Below are 15,847 nucleotides of genomic sequence, written 5' to 3' on the forward strand. Positions count from 1 at the left end.
AGATTGTACTCACTAGAGTTTCAATGAATGACATGGAATCCCATCAAAAACGATGGCATACTAACAGCACTAGACTGGGTAATCGCAGGAAGGGTATTCACAACTAGCCATCACAGGCGAAGGACTGGGGGTAGTTCATTTTGGTCTGACACAAGGAGAAATGCTTTCATTCACAGAATGGAGAGCCAATGGAATTCTACGCCACAGAAAGTGGTTGAGGACAAAATATTGAATGTTTTAAAGATTGAGATATAGTCCTTAGGTCTGAACAGATCAAAGTAAGGAGAAAGCAAGAACACAATATTGAGCTGGATGAGCATCTGTGGTTATATTGAATGATGGAGCAGGCTCGTAGATTTAAATAGCCCACTCCTGCTTCCACTTTCTATGCTTCTATGCAACATTGACCATATGGCATATTCTGGAGAATTCTGTTTTACAACACAGCTTATCAGTTTTATGATTGAATGGATTCTATTACTATTGTGGAATTCAAATTGATCTGGGTTATGCACGACATGTGAGAAGTTTCTCCAATCTGTCTTTCTGTCTCTCCAATCCCGATACACTGCAGGTCTTTAACGTAAAATCAAATATTTTACACAGATTTTGACTAGGCCAATGATATATCTCCCCTATAAAAGGTTTAGAAATAGATTCTTCAAAATGGTGTATTTGGAACAATGAACAAAGAACAAAGAAAATTACAGCACAGGAACAGGCCCTTCGGCCCTCCAAGCCTGCGCCGATCCAGATCCTCTATCTAAACCTGTCGCCTATTTTCCAAGGATCTGTATCCCTCTGCTCCCTGCCCATTCATGTATCTGTCTAGATACGTCTTAAATGATGCTATCATGTCCGCCTCTACCACCTCCGCTGGCAACGCGTTCCAGGCACCCACCACCCTCTGTGTAAAGAACTTTCCATGCATATCTCCCTTAAACTTTTCCCCTCTCAACTTGAAATCATGACCCCTAGTAATTGAGTCCCCCGCTCTGGGAAAAAGCTTCTTGCTATCCACCCTGTCTATACCTCTCATGATTTTGTCGACCTCAATCAGGTCCACCCTCAACCTCCATCTTTCTAATGCAAATAATCCTAATCTACTCAACCTCTCTTCATAGCTAGCGCCCTCCATACCAGGCAACATCCTGGTGAACCTCCTCTGCACCCTCTCCAAAGCATCCACATCCTTTTGGTAATGTGGCGACCAGAACTGTATGCAGTATTCCAAATGTGGTTGAACCAAAGTCCTATACAACTGTAATATGACCTGCCAACTCTTGTACTCAATACCCCGTCCGATGAATGAAAGCATGCCGTATGCCTTCTTGACCACTCTATCCACCTGCGTTGCCACCTTCAGGGGACAATGGACCTGAACACCCAGATCTCTCTGTGCGTCAATTTTCCACAGGGCTTTTCCATTTACCGTATAGTTCGCTCTTGAATTGGATCTTCCAAAATGCATCACCTCGCACTTGCCTGGATTGAACTCCATCTGCCATTTCTCCGCCCAACTCTCCAATCTATCTATTTTCTGCTTCATTCTCCGACAGTCCCCTTCACTATCTGCTACTCCACCAATCTTACTGTCATCTGCAAACTTGCTAATCAGACAATCTATAGCTTCCTCCAGATCATTTATGTATATCAAAAACAACAGTGGTCCCAACACAGATCCCTGTGGAACACCGCTGGTCACAGTTCTCCATTTTGAGAAACTCCCTTCCACTACAACTCTCTGTCTCCTGTTGCCCAGCCAGTTCTCTATCCATCTAGCTAGTACACCCTGGACGCCATGCGACTTCACTTTCTCCATCAGCCTACCATGGGGAACCTTATCAAACGCCTTACTGAAGTCCATGTCTCTGACATTTACAGCCCTTCCCTCACCTATCAACTTTGTCACTTCCTCAAAGAATTCTATCAAGTTGGTAAGACATGACCTTCCCTGCACAAAACCATGCTGCCTATCACTAATAAGCCCATGTTCTTCCAAATGTAAATAGATCCTATCCCTCAGTATCTTCTCCAGCAGCTTCCTCACCACTGACGTCAGGCTCACCAGTCTATAATTACCTGGATTATCCTTGCTACCCTTCTTAAACAAGGGGACAACATTAGCAATTCTCCAGTCTTCCTGGACCTCACCCGTGCTCAAGGATGCTGCAAAGATATCTGTTAAGGCCCCAGCTACTTCCTCTCTCACTTCCCTCAGTAACCTGGGATAGATTCCATCTGGACCTGGGGACTTGTCCACCCTAATGCCTTTTAGAATACCCAACACTTCTGCCTTCCTTATGCTGACTTGACCTAGAGTAATCAAACATCTATCCCTAACGTCAACATCGGTCCCTCTCCTCGGTGAATACCAATGCAAAGTACATTCAGAATCTCACTCATTTTCTCTGAGTCCTCGCATAACTTCCCTCCTTTGTCCTTGAGTGGGACAACTCTTTTTTAGTTATCCTCTTGCTCCTTATGTATGAATAAAAGGCATTGGGATTTTCCTTAACCCTGTTTGCTAAAGATATTTCATGACCCTGTTAGCCCTCTTAATTCCTCGTTTCAGATTGGTCCTACTTTCCAGATATTCTTCCAAAGCTTCGTCTGTTTTCAGTCGCCTTGACCTTATGTATGCTTCCTTTTTCCTCTTTGCTAGTCTCACAATTTCACCTGTCATTCATGGTTCCCTAATCTTGTCCTTTCTATCCCTCATTTTCACAGGGACATGTCTGTCCTGCATTCTAATCAACCTCTCTTTAAAAGCCTCCCACATATCAAGTGTGGATTTACCCTCAAACAGCTGCTCCCAATCCACATTCCCCAGTTCCTGTTGAATCTTGCTATAGTAGGCCTTCTCCCAGTTTAGCACTCTTCCTTTAGGACCACTCTCATCTTTGTCCATGAGTATTCTCAAACTTACGGAATTGTGATCACTGTTCCCAAAGTAATCCCCTACTGAAACTTCAACCACCTGGCTGGGCTCATTCCCCAACAGCAGGTCCAGTATGGCCCCTTCCCGAGTTGGACGATTTACATGCTGCTCTAGAAAACCCTCCTGGATGCTCCTTACAAATTCTGCTCCATCTAAACCCCTAACACTAAGTGAATCCCAGTCAATGTTGGGAAAATTGAAACCTCCCATCACCACCACCCTGTTGCTCCTACATCTTTCCATAATCTGTCTACATATTTGTACCTCTGTCTCATGCTCACTGTTGGGAGGCCTGTAGTACAGCCCCAACATTGTTACCGCACCCTTCCTATTTCTGAGCTCTACCCATATTGCCTCACTGCTCAAGTCCTCCATGGTGCCCTCCTTCAGCACAGCTGTGATATCCTCTTTGACCAGTAATGCAACTCCTCCACCCCTTTTACCTCCCTCTCTATCCCACCTGAAGCATCTATATCCTGGAATATTTAGTTGCCAATCTTGCCCTTCCCTCAACCAAGTCTCAGTAATAGCAATCGCATCATACTCCCAGGTACTAATCCAAGCCCTAAGTTCATCTGCCTTACCTCCTACACTTCTTGCATTAAAACAAATGCACCTCAGACCAACTGTACCTTTGTGTTCATCATCTGCTCTCTGCCTACTCTTCCCCTTAGTCACACTGACTTCATTATCTAGTTCCTTACAAGCTTTAGTTACTACCTCCTTACTGTCCACTAACCTCCTCATTTGGTTCCCATCCTCCTGCCACATTAGTTTAAACCCTCCCCAACAGCGTTAGCAAAAGCAACCCCTTGGACATCGGCTCCAGTCCTGCCCAGCTGTAGACCGTCCGATTTGTAATAGTCTTACCTCCCCCAGAACCGGTCCCAATGTCCCAAAAATCTGAACGCCTCCCTCCTGCACCATCTCTCAAACCACTCATTTATCCTGCCTATTCTTTCATTTCTACTCTGACTAGCATGTGGCACTGGTAGCAATCCTGAGATTACCACCTCTGAGGTCCTACTTTTTAATTTGGTTCCTAACTCCCTAAATTCTGCTTGTAGGACCTCATCCCATTTTTTACCTATATCATTGGTGTTTACATGCACCACGACAGCTGGCTGTTCACCCTCCCCCTTCAGAATGTCCTGCCATCGATCTGAGACATCCCTGACCTGTGCACCAGGGAGGCAACATACCATTCGGGAGTCTCGTTTTCGACCACAGAACAGCCTATCTACTCCCTTTACAATCAAATCCCCTATGACTGTAGCCCTTCCACTCTTTTTCCTGCCCTTCTGTACAGCAGAGCCAGCCACAGTGCCATGAACCTGGCTACTGCTGCCTTCCCCTGGTAAGCCATCTCCCCTGACAATATCCAAAACGGTATACCTGTTTTGGAGGGAGATGACTGCAGGGGACACCTGCACTGCTTTCCTACTTTTTTTCTGCCTTTTGGTCACCCATTCCCTTTCTCCCTCAGCAATCCTAATCTGCGGTGCGACCAATTTACGAAACGTGCTATCCACAACTTCCTCAGCATCGCGGATGCTCCAAAGTGAGTCCATCCGCAGCTCCAGAGCCGTCATGCGGTCTAACAAGAACTGCAGCTGGACACACTTCCTGCACGTGTAGGAGTCAGTGACATCAGCCTGAGCTCCCACATTGAGCAAGGGGAGCATAACATGGGTCTGGGATCTCCTGCCATTTTTACTCTTAAGCTTAACTTCGTCCTACTATAATATCAAATAATAGATAAATGAAATGAAAAAATTATTACTCTACTTACCAGCACGCGATTAAAAAAAAAGAAAAAGAAAAGCCTTACCATCTCAACACACTGCAGAGTCCTTTTTTTCGGTTAGAGGAGGAGGGCGGGTGGGAGACACTCCACGTGTAGTGTGATAACAAGGTGTAGAGCTGGATGAACACAGCAGGCCAAGCAGCATCAGAGGAGCAGGAAAGCTGACGTTTCGGGCCTAGACCCTTCTTCAGAAATGGGAGAGGGGAAGGGGGTTCTGAAATAAATAGGGAGAGAGGGGGAGGCGGATAGAAGATGGATAGAGGAGAAGATAGGTGGAGAGGAGACAGACGGGTCAAAGAGGCGGGGATGGACGAGAGAGTTGCAGTGGGAGAGAGATCCACTGAGGTTTTTCCGGAGGGAGGAGGGTAACTTCTTCAGGGTAGGCCTCCTTAGAAGAGGCTTCGCAGTGGGGTAAAAATAGTTTCAGAGATAGTAGGAACTGCAGATGCTGAAGAATCTGAGATAACAAGATGTAGAGCTGGATGAACACAGCAGGCCAAGTCTCGGGTTTAGCCACTGCCCAAATATATCAGTTCACTCAGCTTCCCAGAGCACAATACGACCGCTCCCACTCAGCTCCGCTGCCGAAATGAAGGACTTACCGTTCCGGCAACCCCCGGTCTTCGCGTCACCGCTCCCGCTGCTGCTGCGAAAATGAAACAATCACATCAACTGACTCTGCCACTTCCCTCTTTTCCACTAGCCTGTCGTCAAACCACCATTCCTGCCAAGCCCCGGCCGCACTGCCCTCGCCCTGAATTCATACCTTTCTCGAATTTCTCTCATGTCTCCCCTCAAGTCGTCTCTGAGTTCATCTTATCCATGAGACCCATCTTCTGCTCCCTTAACCTATTTTCACTAAACAGCTGATCACCCAACTTCCCCTCTGGACCTCATGTTTGTCGATATTTTTAATTGTTCTCTCTATTAAGGTCTTGCTCCAGCTCCTTTTAAATCTGCGATTATTCATTCCCCCGAGAAAGAAAAAAAACTTTTGATCTCGCGAACAGCTGTTACATCTCTGACCTCGCTGTACTCTCCACAATCATTGAACATATTGTCGCCTCCCTAATCCTGGATAGGGACAAGGAATCAGGTGAGAGTTTAGGGTCGGGCTGAGGTATCAGGAAAGGGACGTGCAATCTGGGTGAAGGGTGAGACGTCTGGTAAGGATAGACGGTTCACTGCTCTGTAACCAAAGAGTCAGTTTCCCAGTTAAGACCAAGAGCATGACACATGCCCGGGGCATTCTCTCCTGTGACCCTACCTCCTGTGTCTATCTCTAACAATGTACCTCACCTTGTGTACAAGCTGATCTCACCACAGCTGCCTTGAATACCGAGGGCCTTCCCCTTCTGATCTGCAGTCAAACACATCCGAGGATACACATCCCTCACTGATGCTGTCAATTTGAAACTCTATGAGGATGAAGAATGCCATTCCCACACTCGAAATCTGTCAAGCATTTACCAGAGGAACTGAGACAGCAGCTGCAATAAGTGACGTTTTATTCAGTTGGGACACTGACAAGTTTACATCCCCACCTAATCTGTTGCTCACAGTCACCCCCATTTCACCGGTCACTTTCCCAAGCTTCTGGAAACTCATGTTGCTGCAGAAATATTTGGATTGACTGTGAGAGACGTCAATCAGAGAGCCCACCCACTCTGCCCATTCCCTCCTCTTCCTCTTCCAGAGCTGGTTCACTTCCTATAGGGACTGAAAACCAAGTGAGGAGATGGTGAGTGAAGGAACAGCTTTTATACAAATTGTATCCCATAATATCCAGGCCCATCTTCAGGCAGCCTGACTATCCTGTGGGCAATCAGGGGTGGAAATGTCCCTTATGCTGTGTGAGTAGATCCAGCTGAGAGAGCTGTTTACTCAGTGCTTTGTACTGAACTGTTTGACTGGAGCTGTGTGTTGGATATTGAGTGTGTTTGTTGGAAGCGTTTCCCTTCTGATTTCCAGGCTGAGTTTTGTTGATGGCTCATTCCTGAATATGAGAAGATGAGGTGTAACTATCTGGGAGGTCCACAGTGTCTAGGGATTCTTACTGGTTTCTTATTGTTCAATTCTGTCTGTATGTGTGTGTGTTGAGAACTGGTTATTGTATATTTGGAGGAATCAAAAACACTAAGAACTGAAGATGCCGAAAATAAAAACAGAAATTGCAGGGAAAACTCAGTAAGTCTGGCAGTATCTGTGGAGAGAAAGTAGAGTTAACATTTTCGGTCCAGTGACTTTTCTTCAGAACTGATCGTAGTTAGTTAAAGGGTGCTATAAATACTGAAAATGGGATGAGGAGTGGTGAGGAATATATGATACGTGGAGATGGAGCCCAGAAAGAGAAATTAGCAGGGGCAGACAAATAAATGGTAAAGCCTGGGTGAATCAATAGCTGCTAATGGGGACCATTAATAGCTGACAATGGGTTGGTTGTGGTGGCAGCCCGTGTCATGACCAGGCCTGGTGTGTGTGGGCTGGATGGAGAGGGAGGTGGGGTTGGTGTAAGGACATGGGAGAAGATTCTCAGGCCCTAAAATCATTGAACTCAGTTTTGAGGCCTGAAGGCTGCAAAGTCCCCAAGCAGAAAATGAGATGCTGTTCTTCCAGTTTACACTGAGGTTCACTGGAGCACTGCAGCAAGCTTGAGACAGAGATGTTGGCCAGGGAACATGATGGTGTGATAAAGTGGCAGGCAATCGGAACCTCAGGGTCACTTTTGTGAACAGAATGTAAGTGTTCTGCAAAGCAGTTGCCCAGCCTGTGTTTTGTCCCCCCATTGTCGAAGAGACTACATTGAACAGTGAAAACTGGACTAGATCAGGTGAAGTGCAAGTAAATCGCTACATCATTTGGAAGGTGGATCTCGGGCCTTAAATAGTGAGGAGGGAGGAGGTAAATGGGCAAGTGTTACACCTTTTGTGATTGTATGCGAAAGTGCTGCAGGGCTGTGGGAGGTGTTGGGATTGGAGGAGGAGTTGACCAGACTGTTCCGGAGAGAACAGTTCCTATGGAAGGCTTACAAGGAGGGGAGGGGAATATGTGCCTGTTGTGGCATCCTGTTGGAGGTGGTGGAAATGATGGCTAATGATCCTTTGTATGTGGTTGTAAGCGAGGACCAAGTTGTGGGAGGGAAGAGAAGGGGTGAGGGCCAAAGTCCAGATTGTGGGTCGGATATGGCTGAAGCCTTGTCAATCACAGTTGTGGGGAATCCATGCTTGAGGAAGAAGGTGGACGTTTTGGAGACTGCCTTTTGGGTCATTGAATTCCCTCCCCACCAGCGTTGTGAGTAAACCTACAACACATGGACTGCAGCAGATCAAGAAGGCAGCTCACCACCATCTTGTCAAGGGCAACTAGGGATGGGCAATAAATGCTGGTCAGCCAGTGATGCTCATGTCCCATGGATGAATTTAAAAAAAGAAGCTCGCATCAACGGAACAGATGCAATGGAGATGGAGAATGGAATGGAATCTTTACAGGAAGTGGGGCGTGAGGATGCATGGTCCAGTTAATTGTCAGAGTTGGTGGGTTTCTGGTGGATATTGGTAGCTGGCCTATCCTGAGAAACGGAAACAGAGATGTCGAAGAACGGGAGTGGGGGTACTCAGAGATGGATCAGGTGAAGGTGAGAGCAAGGTAGAAATTCAAAGCGAAATTGAGAAATTTTTCCAATTCTGGACAAGAGACGGAAGCAGCACTGATGATGTCCTCGATGTACCAATGCAGCACGTTGGCTCAGTGGCTAGCTCTGTTGCCTCACAGCGTCAGGGACCTGCTTTCGATTCCAGCCTTGGGTGACCGTTTGTGTGGAGTTTGCACGTTTTCCCCATGTCTGCATGGGTTTCCTCTGAGTGCTCCGGTTTCCTCCCACAGTCCAAAGATGTGCAGGTTAGGTGGATTGGTCATGCTAAATTGTCGATAGTGTCCAGGGTGCCAAATGCAGGGACAGGGTAGGGTGTGGATCTGGGTGGCATGCTCTTCAGAGGGTCAGCGTGAACTTGATGAGTTGAATGGCCTGCTTCCACACTGTAGGGATTGTACTTTGTGAAATTCTATGAGTTCCGGAGAAGGAGTTGTATATTGGGACCCGAGCAGGATTGGAAGAAGGAATGTTTCAAGAATCCAACTAAAAGACAGGCATAATTGGGGCTCATGTGGATACCCATGGCCACACTTTTGATCTGAAGAAAGTGAGGAGTTAAAGGAGAAGTGCTTCAAAGTGAGGATGAGCTTGGCCAGGCGGAGGAGGGTAATGGAAGATGATACGGTTCAGGCCTTTTTTTCCAGGAAGAAACAGAAAGCCCTGAGACCATTCTGACGGGGGATGGATGTGTAAAGGGATTGCATGTCCATAATGAAGAAGAGGTAGCTGGAGTTTGTGAACTGCAAATTCTGAAACTGATGTAAAGCATAAGAAAAATCATGACTATAAGTGAGAAGGGACTGGACAAAGGGAGAAATCAAGGTCAGAAGAGATGAATTCTTTGGGGACGGAGCAGGCAGAAACTGTCCAGACAGTCCTGTTTGTCGATTTCTGGAAAGAGGTATAATGGGTTGCTGTCATTGGGGGATGATGAGCTTGTAGAGGAGATCACCAGATGAAATGAGATTAGTGACTGTTGTAGACACAATAGCCTGGTGTTCAATGGTGGAGTCATGGTTCTGGGCGGAGATAGGAGGAGATGTCCAAGAGCTGATGCTTAGCCTCCACAATGTAGAGGTCAGTTTGCCAGTCAGCAACAACACCACCCTTGTCGGCAGGCTTGACTACAGTCAAGGTTGGAACAAAGAGCACAGAGTCAGTCAGTTCAGAGGGAGAATGGGTGAGGCCTGGGGGATGGGGAATTAAGGCAACCAATCTCACATCGACAGTTCTGGATGAACAGGTCATGCAGGTAAAACGCCAAAGGCAGAGGTCCAGATGGAGGGAGACTGTTGGAGGTAGGTGAAGGGGTTGGTGGGACAGAAGATGATTCTAGTCCAAAAAAATGGACATGAAGGCAAAGGCAACAGACGTAGAATTCAACATCATGTCGTGTCCAAAATTCATTGAAGTGGGTGTGCAGAGGGATAAAGCTGAGACCTTTTTCTGAGTACAGAACATTCAGCATAAGAAGGGATAGTAAATACTCAAAAAGACGTTGAGTTTGAAGAGGGGATGGAGTCGAGAGGGAGGGAAGGAAGGTTCGAGAGGGGTGCATCTCGTAAGTTGTTGCATCTTGTGTTCCTTAATACCTGAAAGAAAATGAAAAAGTTTCTTGTTAAAATGTCAAATGAGCCAGAGGATGCATTAGAATTGTGGGCAGGGCAGCTCTGAGCTAGTATGAGGTTGTGTTGATGGAGAGAGAGGGGTCAAGAGTGTGCATATGGTGATGCATAGCACTGAGTCTGGATCTCAGAATGCGGCGAGAGCAGCCATCTGAGGTACGTTGTACATTATGGAGATACCTGTGATCCTGAGAGGATTCAAAACATAAAGGATAGAATTTCACTTGGAATCTAAATGGCGTGAGTCTGAGCCACAGGCAGTCACTGAGAAATATGATGTGGCCAATGAAGCAACTTTTGGCAAATATCTTGTCAAACACCAGGAGCGACGGTGAAAGTAATGATGGTGAGCAAGAGTAAAAGATGGCATTCCCTGGCCAGTATCTCTGTCTCAGGCTTGCTGCAGTACTCCAGCGAAGCTCAGCGCAAACTGGAAAAGCAGTTTTTCCACTTGGGGACCCTGCAGCCTTTAGGACTCAATATCAAGTTCAATAATTTTAGGGCCCGGGCACCTTCTCCCATATCCGTACCCTCACCCCACATATCAGGCCTTGTCATCAAATGGGCTGCAACCACAACCAACCCACCGTCAGCTACTAATGGTCCCCATTAGCAGCTATTCATTCCCTCAGGCTGACCATTACCCATTTCTTTGTCTGCCCAATTGTTGATCTCTTTTTTTGAGCTCAGTCTCCATCTACTATTTACTCTAGCTCTCTTGCACCCCACCTTTAGCATGTATACCAACCTATCCTAGCTAAATCAGTTCTGAAGACGGGTCACTGGACTCAAACATTAACTCTGCTTTCTGTCCACAAATGCTGCCAGACCTGCTGAGTTTTCCCAGCAATTTTAATATAGACTGTTAATTGGTACAAAGAATGGCCAGATTGGGTGGGCACTCTGTCTGATATCTCTCACACCCAATGCAAATATTTCTGGAAGAACAAAAATAATCCTTTTGCCTATTCTCTGTTCATGATCTTTTAATGATGTCTGGGAGCCCAAGTCTCTTTGAACCTTTGTTATTTAATAGCTACTCCCCACTTGCCTGGATGACATGGAACAATCTAACACCACCCAGAACTAAACAGGCCACTTGTACAGCAGCCTATCCACCACCTTTAACGTTCACTCCCTTCATCACAGGCAGGAATGTATACATCTAAAAGATGCAACTCCTCAAACAAACACATTGCAATCCTGTCTCCTCACTCCTTAAACAAACAAGGACAGCAGAAACATGGGAAGGTCAACCCCGTGAGTTATCCTCCAAATCGCACACTGACTTGTAAAGAAATCAACACTTCATCATGTCCCTGTGTCAAAATGCTGTAACTCCCTTCCTAAAATTCAAGGCACTAAGGGAAGTTAGGCAAGGGCCATCACTGTTGACCTGAGGAGTATGAATAAGAGGAACTGAGGAGTCAGCCCTTTGACAGAGGAGGAGATGAAGTCGGAGGAAATCATGTTTTCTTTCCCTGTTTTACAGAAGGATTGCACCATACTATACCAGAGAATACAGAGAGGATAGACCTTGCTGATATATCCCAAACATCATGCACATTTGTGGGAAGACATCCAGTCCCTTCACAGCATTGCTCAACACAGAGAAGTTTGGGCAGTGAAACCATCATCTGGAAATCGGTCAGGTCAGGGGAGCTTTAACGTATCATCATTCTGAAGCTGGTCAGTCGTGTGGAGTCTTTTATCAGATCCAATCTTTCTGAAGGTGGGTGATCGGTCAGTATGAGGCTGGGAAGAAGTGTGAGTGGGCTCCAAGTGTGGTGAGAGCCTCATGAACCATGACTCATTTCAACAGGCGAGAGACCAAGTGTGATGTGTGTGTGAGGAAGGTTACCAAAATTTGTAAGATCTCCTAACACACAAGGGACATCCATTATACAAATATTGACACAAGGTCAGCTATGTGGAAGAGAAACCATTCAAGTGTGAGATGTGTGAACAAGCTTTTGCAACGTCATTGACGCTGACAAACTATCAACACATTCACACAGGGGAGAAGCCATTCAAATGTGAGGTGTGTAACAAGGCATTTGTACAGTCATCGGGCCTGATGAAACATCGGCTGATTCACACAGGGAAAAAACCATTCAGATGCAAGGTGTGTGAGAAATCATTCTCACAATCATGGACTCTCCTTGTCCACCAATGCATTCACACAGGGGAGAAACCATTTACCTGTGAAGTCTGTGCCAAATCATTCTCACAGTCATCAACCCTCCTAGTGCACCAACGCATTCACACAATGGATAAAATATTCAGGTGTGAGGTATGTGAGAAATCATTCTTGACGTTAGCAGAGCTCTGTAAACACCAACGCATTCACACGGGGGAGAAGCCATTCACGTGTGAGATGTGTGACAAATCTTTCTCACAGTCAGAGAATCTCCGCACACACCGACGCATTCACACAGGGGAGAGACCATTCACATGCGAAGTGTGTCATAAATCATTCTTACGGTCAGAAAATCTCCATAAACACCAACGTATTCATACAAGGGAGAAACCATTCACGTGTGACGTGTGTAACCAGAGTTTCATGCAGTTATCTGGTCTGATGAATCACCGGTCTATTCACACAGGGGAAAAGCCATTCGCGTGCGAGATGTGTGACAATTCATTCTCAACGTCATCAATCCTTCTTGTTCATCAATGAATCCATACAAGGGAGAAACCATACAGGTGTGAGGCATGTGACAGATCATTCTCACAGTCATTGATCCTACTTATTCACCAGCGGAGTCACACAGGAGAGAAACCGTTCAGGTGTGACATGTGTGACAAATCATTCTCACGGTCAGGGAACCTCTGCACACACAAACGTATTCACACAGGAGAGAAGCCATTCACTTGCGACGTGTGTAACAAATCGTTCTTACAATTATCAATCCTCCTTGCTCACAAACGCATTCACACAGGGGAGAAACCATTCACATGCAAGGTTTGTGACAAATCATTCTCGTGGTCAGGGAACCTCCGCGCACACCAACGTATTCACATGGGGGAAAAACCATTCACTTGCGAACTGTGTGACAAGTCATTCTCACAATCATCAATCCTCATTATTCACCAATGCATTCACACAGGGGAGAAACCATTCACGTGTAAGGTGTGCGACAAATCATTTTCAAGGTCTTGGAACCTCCTGCTCCATCAGAGGATCCATGTCGTGGAGTGACCCTTCAAATATGAGTTTTATAATGAAGCTTACATGATGACTTTAACTATCCAGAACACCGCAGGACGCATACAGGATAAAAGCTGTTCAAGGTGCAATATTTGAGATCTATCCTGGACAGGGGCATATATCTGGGCCTCCACTGGCCAGCAGCTGGAGAGGTACAATTGTGTTCAAATCAGCAGCAAGGAGCTGGGTCTTGGAGACAGAGGGATCTGGGCCAGAATCCACACCAGGTTCTGCGATACAGTCCCTGATCCTGTTTGTAACGAGGCTTCCATACAATCGGCATATCTGGTCCATCAATACACTGACACAGAGGAGAAATGCTAACAGTGTGAGTTCTGTAATAAATCATTCACACAGTTGTTGCTCCTCCTTGAGAATCAGTGAACCTAGCCATGTTCTTGACAACTTGACCATAGTGTGTTTACCTGTACACAGTCTCACGGTGCTGGGTGTTCAGTGGGACTGGGACACAGAACAAGAAGCAGCTTTCACTCCCATCAAACACCTAGTGATGACATCACCAGTGCTGAGGGATTATGATGTCAACAATGGAGCCACCCTGCAGTGTGATGTCAGTGACACAGGACTTGGAGCAATCCCCATGCAGTGAGGGCAATCTGTTGTGTTTGTATCTGAAGCATTAACAATGTGTTATTATTCCAGCTGAAATTATTGCTGTTTAACTCAGAGCCTAGAATGAAATCTGGCTTTAGAGATCATACTTTTTCTTCTTTGTCATTTTTCCTCAAGTTGAGGGGTGACCTTGTAGAGGTTTACAAAATCATGAGGGCCGTGGATGGGGTGAATAGGCAAGGTCTTTTCCCCAGGGTGGGGGCAGTCCAAAACTGCAGGTTTAAGGTGAGAGGAGAAAGATTTAAAACGGAACCTAAGAGGCAACTTTTTCATGCAGAAGGTAGTGCATGTATGGAATGAGCTGCCTAAGGAAGTGGTGGAGGCTGGTACAATTACAACATTTGAAAACCATCTGGATGGGTACATGAATAGAAAGGATTTGGAGATATATGGGCCAAATGGGACTAGATTAAAATTTCAGATCGGAATGGACGAGTTGGACCAAAGGGTCCGTTTCTGTGCTGTACATGTCTTTGACTATGACAATCTGTAATATGGCAATATTTCACTGAAACATGAATACACCAGACTGCATTACAAGTTTTAACAAAAATAAACAAGAAGCAGCATGACAACATGCTCTGGAATTCATCAACCCAGCAAAGTTACTGGGCCAGATCTTCCAGAGACTAGCCATACAACCCAAAATGTATGTTGGGATTTGGAATTCTGATGGAAAATTCCCTGGGACTATCTAGTAAAGTGTTCAATTCTAAGATTTTTATTCACTCACATAGTGTGGGTGTCACTGGCTGGGCCAGAAATTATACACATCCCTAAATGCCCAGGGGACAGTTAAAAATTGCTGTGGGTCTGGAGTAGGCTGGACCAGACAAAGATGGCAGCTGCCTTCCCTAAAGAACACTAGTGAACCAGATGGCCTTTTCCTGACAATCAACGATGGTCATTGTTAGACTCTTAATTCCAGATTTGTACTGAATTCAAATTGGGATGGGATTCAAACCTAGATGCTCAAAACATTACCTGGGTTTCTGGATTAACAATCTAATGATAATACCACGAGGCCATCACCTCCCCTCAATGACCTGTTCTTTCCCTTATTTTCTTTTTCCACTTCTGTAGCAAGTAATTCATCAGCCATCTCCCAAAGCCAGTCCACCATCCACAAGTCAGGAGTGTGATGGAGTACACTCCACTTACCTGGATGAGTGCAGACCCAAAAAAAACTCAAGAACCTCAATGCCGAAAAGAACAAAGCAACTTGCTTGATTGATTGGTGATTGCATTGATGGTCTTCATGACACTCTGTATGGATTGCTGCACTGATAGCCTTCAGTGCTTCAATGTTCTCTCCCTTCACCATTGGCACACAGTAGCAGCAGTTAGATTCGGAGACTTTGGACACTTCTGATAACTGGATAGTTACCCAGGAAATATTAGCCAGGAGAAAAAAAACTGAGTCCACCTCCTAAAAACAATTGATTTTTCCACCACTCACACTGAACCCCTCAATGATTCCTTGCCACCTCCTGACCACCGCTGAATCTCCCAGAGCCTGGCACGACTGCACAACTCAACCTGAGTGGATTTCCCACCAACATCCCAAAGGTGCTCAATTTAATCAGACTAGCCCCCGATCTGACCCAATTAATTCATATATCTATTCACCCACACACCATCTGCCACCCTAAACTAGGTTTACTTCATCAAACTGACAACTACTCGCCCATCTGCCAATCTACCCAGACAATTCACCCACCCATCCATTCTCTTGCATGTCTACTGTAAGAAGTCCTGAATGCTTTAAAGATCATGTGTGCAGTGTGTGTATTGAAAAAGACAGAATTGGAATGAAATATGAAGCACGTGCAGTTTTTTCTTCATCTATGGTAATTTTCTTTGAAAATTTGAAAAATAACACAAAGGTGTTTAGGTAAATAGCTTAATACATGATGGCTTGCCATATTGTTGTGACCTCCAATGTCAAAATGTAAGTATACGCCAGTATCCAAATTAC

At 45.7% G+C, this 15,847-nt stretch overlaps 1 pseudogene; it reads left to right on the forward strand.

The window, feature by feature from the left end:
• Positions 1-10,157: 10,157 nt before the first annotated feature.
• LOC125486909 lies at positions 10,158-14,049 on the forward strand (annotated as a pseudogene).
• The last annotated feature ends 1,798 nt before the right edge of the window (positions 14,050-15,847 follow it).

The sequence above is a fragment of the Rhincodon typus genome, chromosome 35 (genome assembly GCF_021869965.1).
Source record: "Rhincodon typus isolate 14 chromosome 35, sRhiTyp1.1, whole genome shotgun sequence".
NCBI classification, from domain to species: domain Eukaryota; kingdom Metazoa; phylum Chordata; class Chondrichthyes; order Orectolobiformes; family Rhincodontidae; genus Rhincodon; species Rhincodon typus.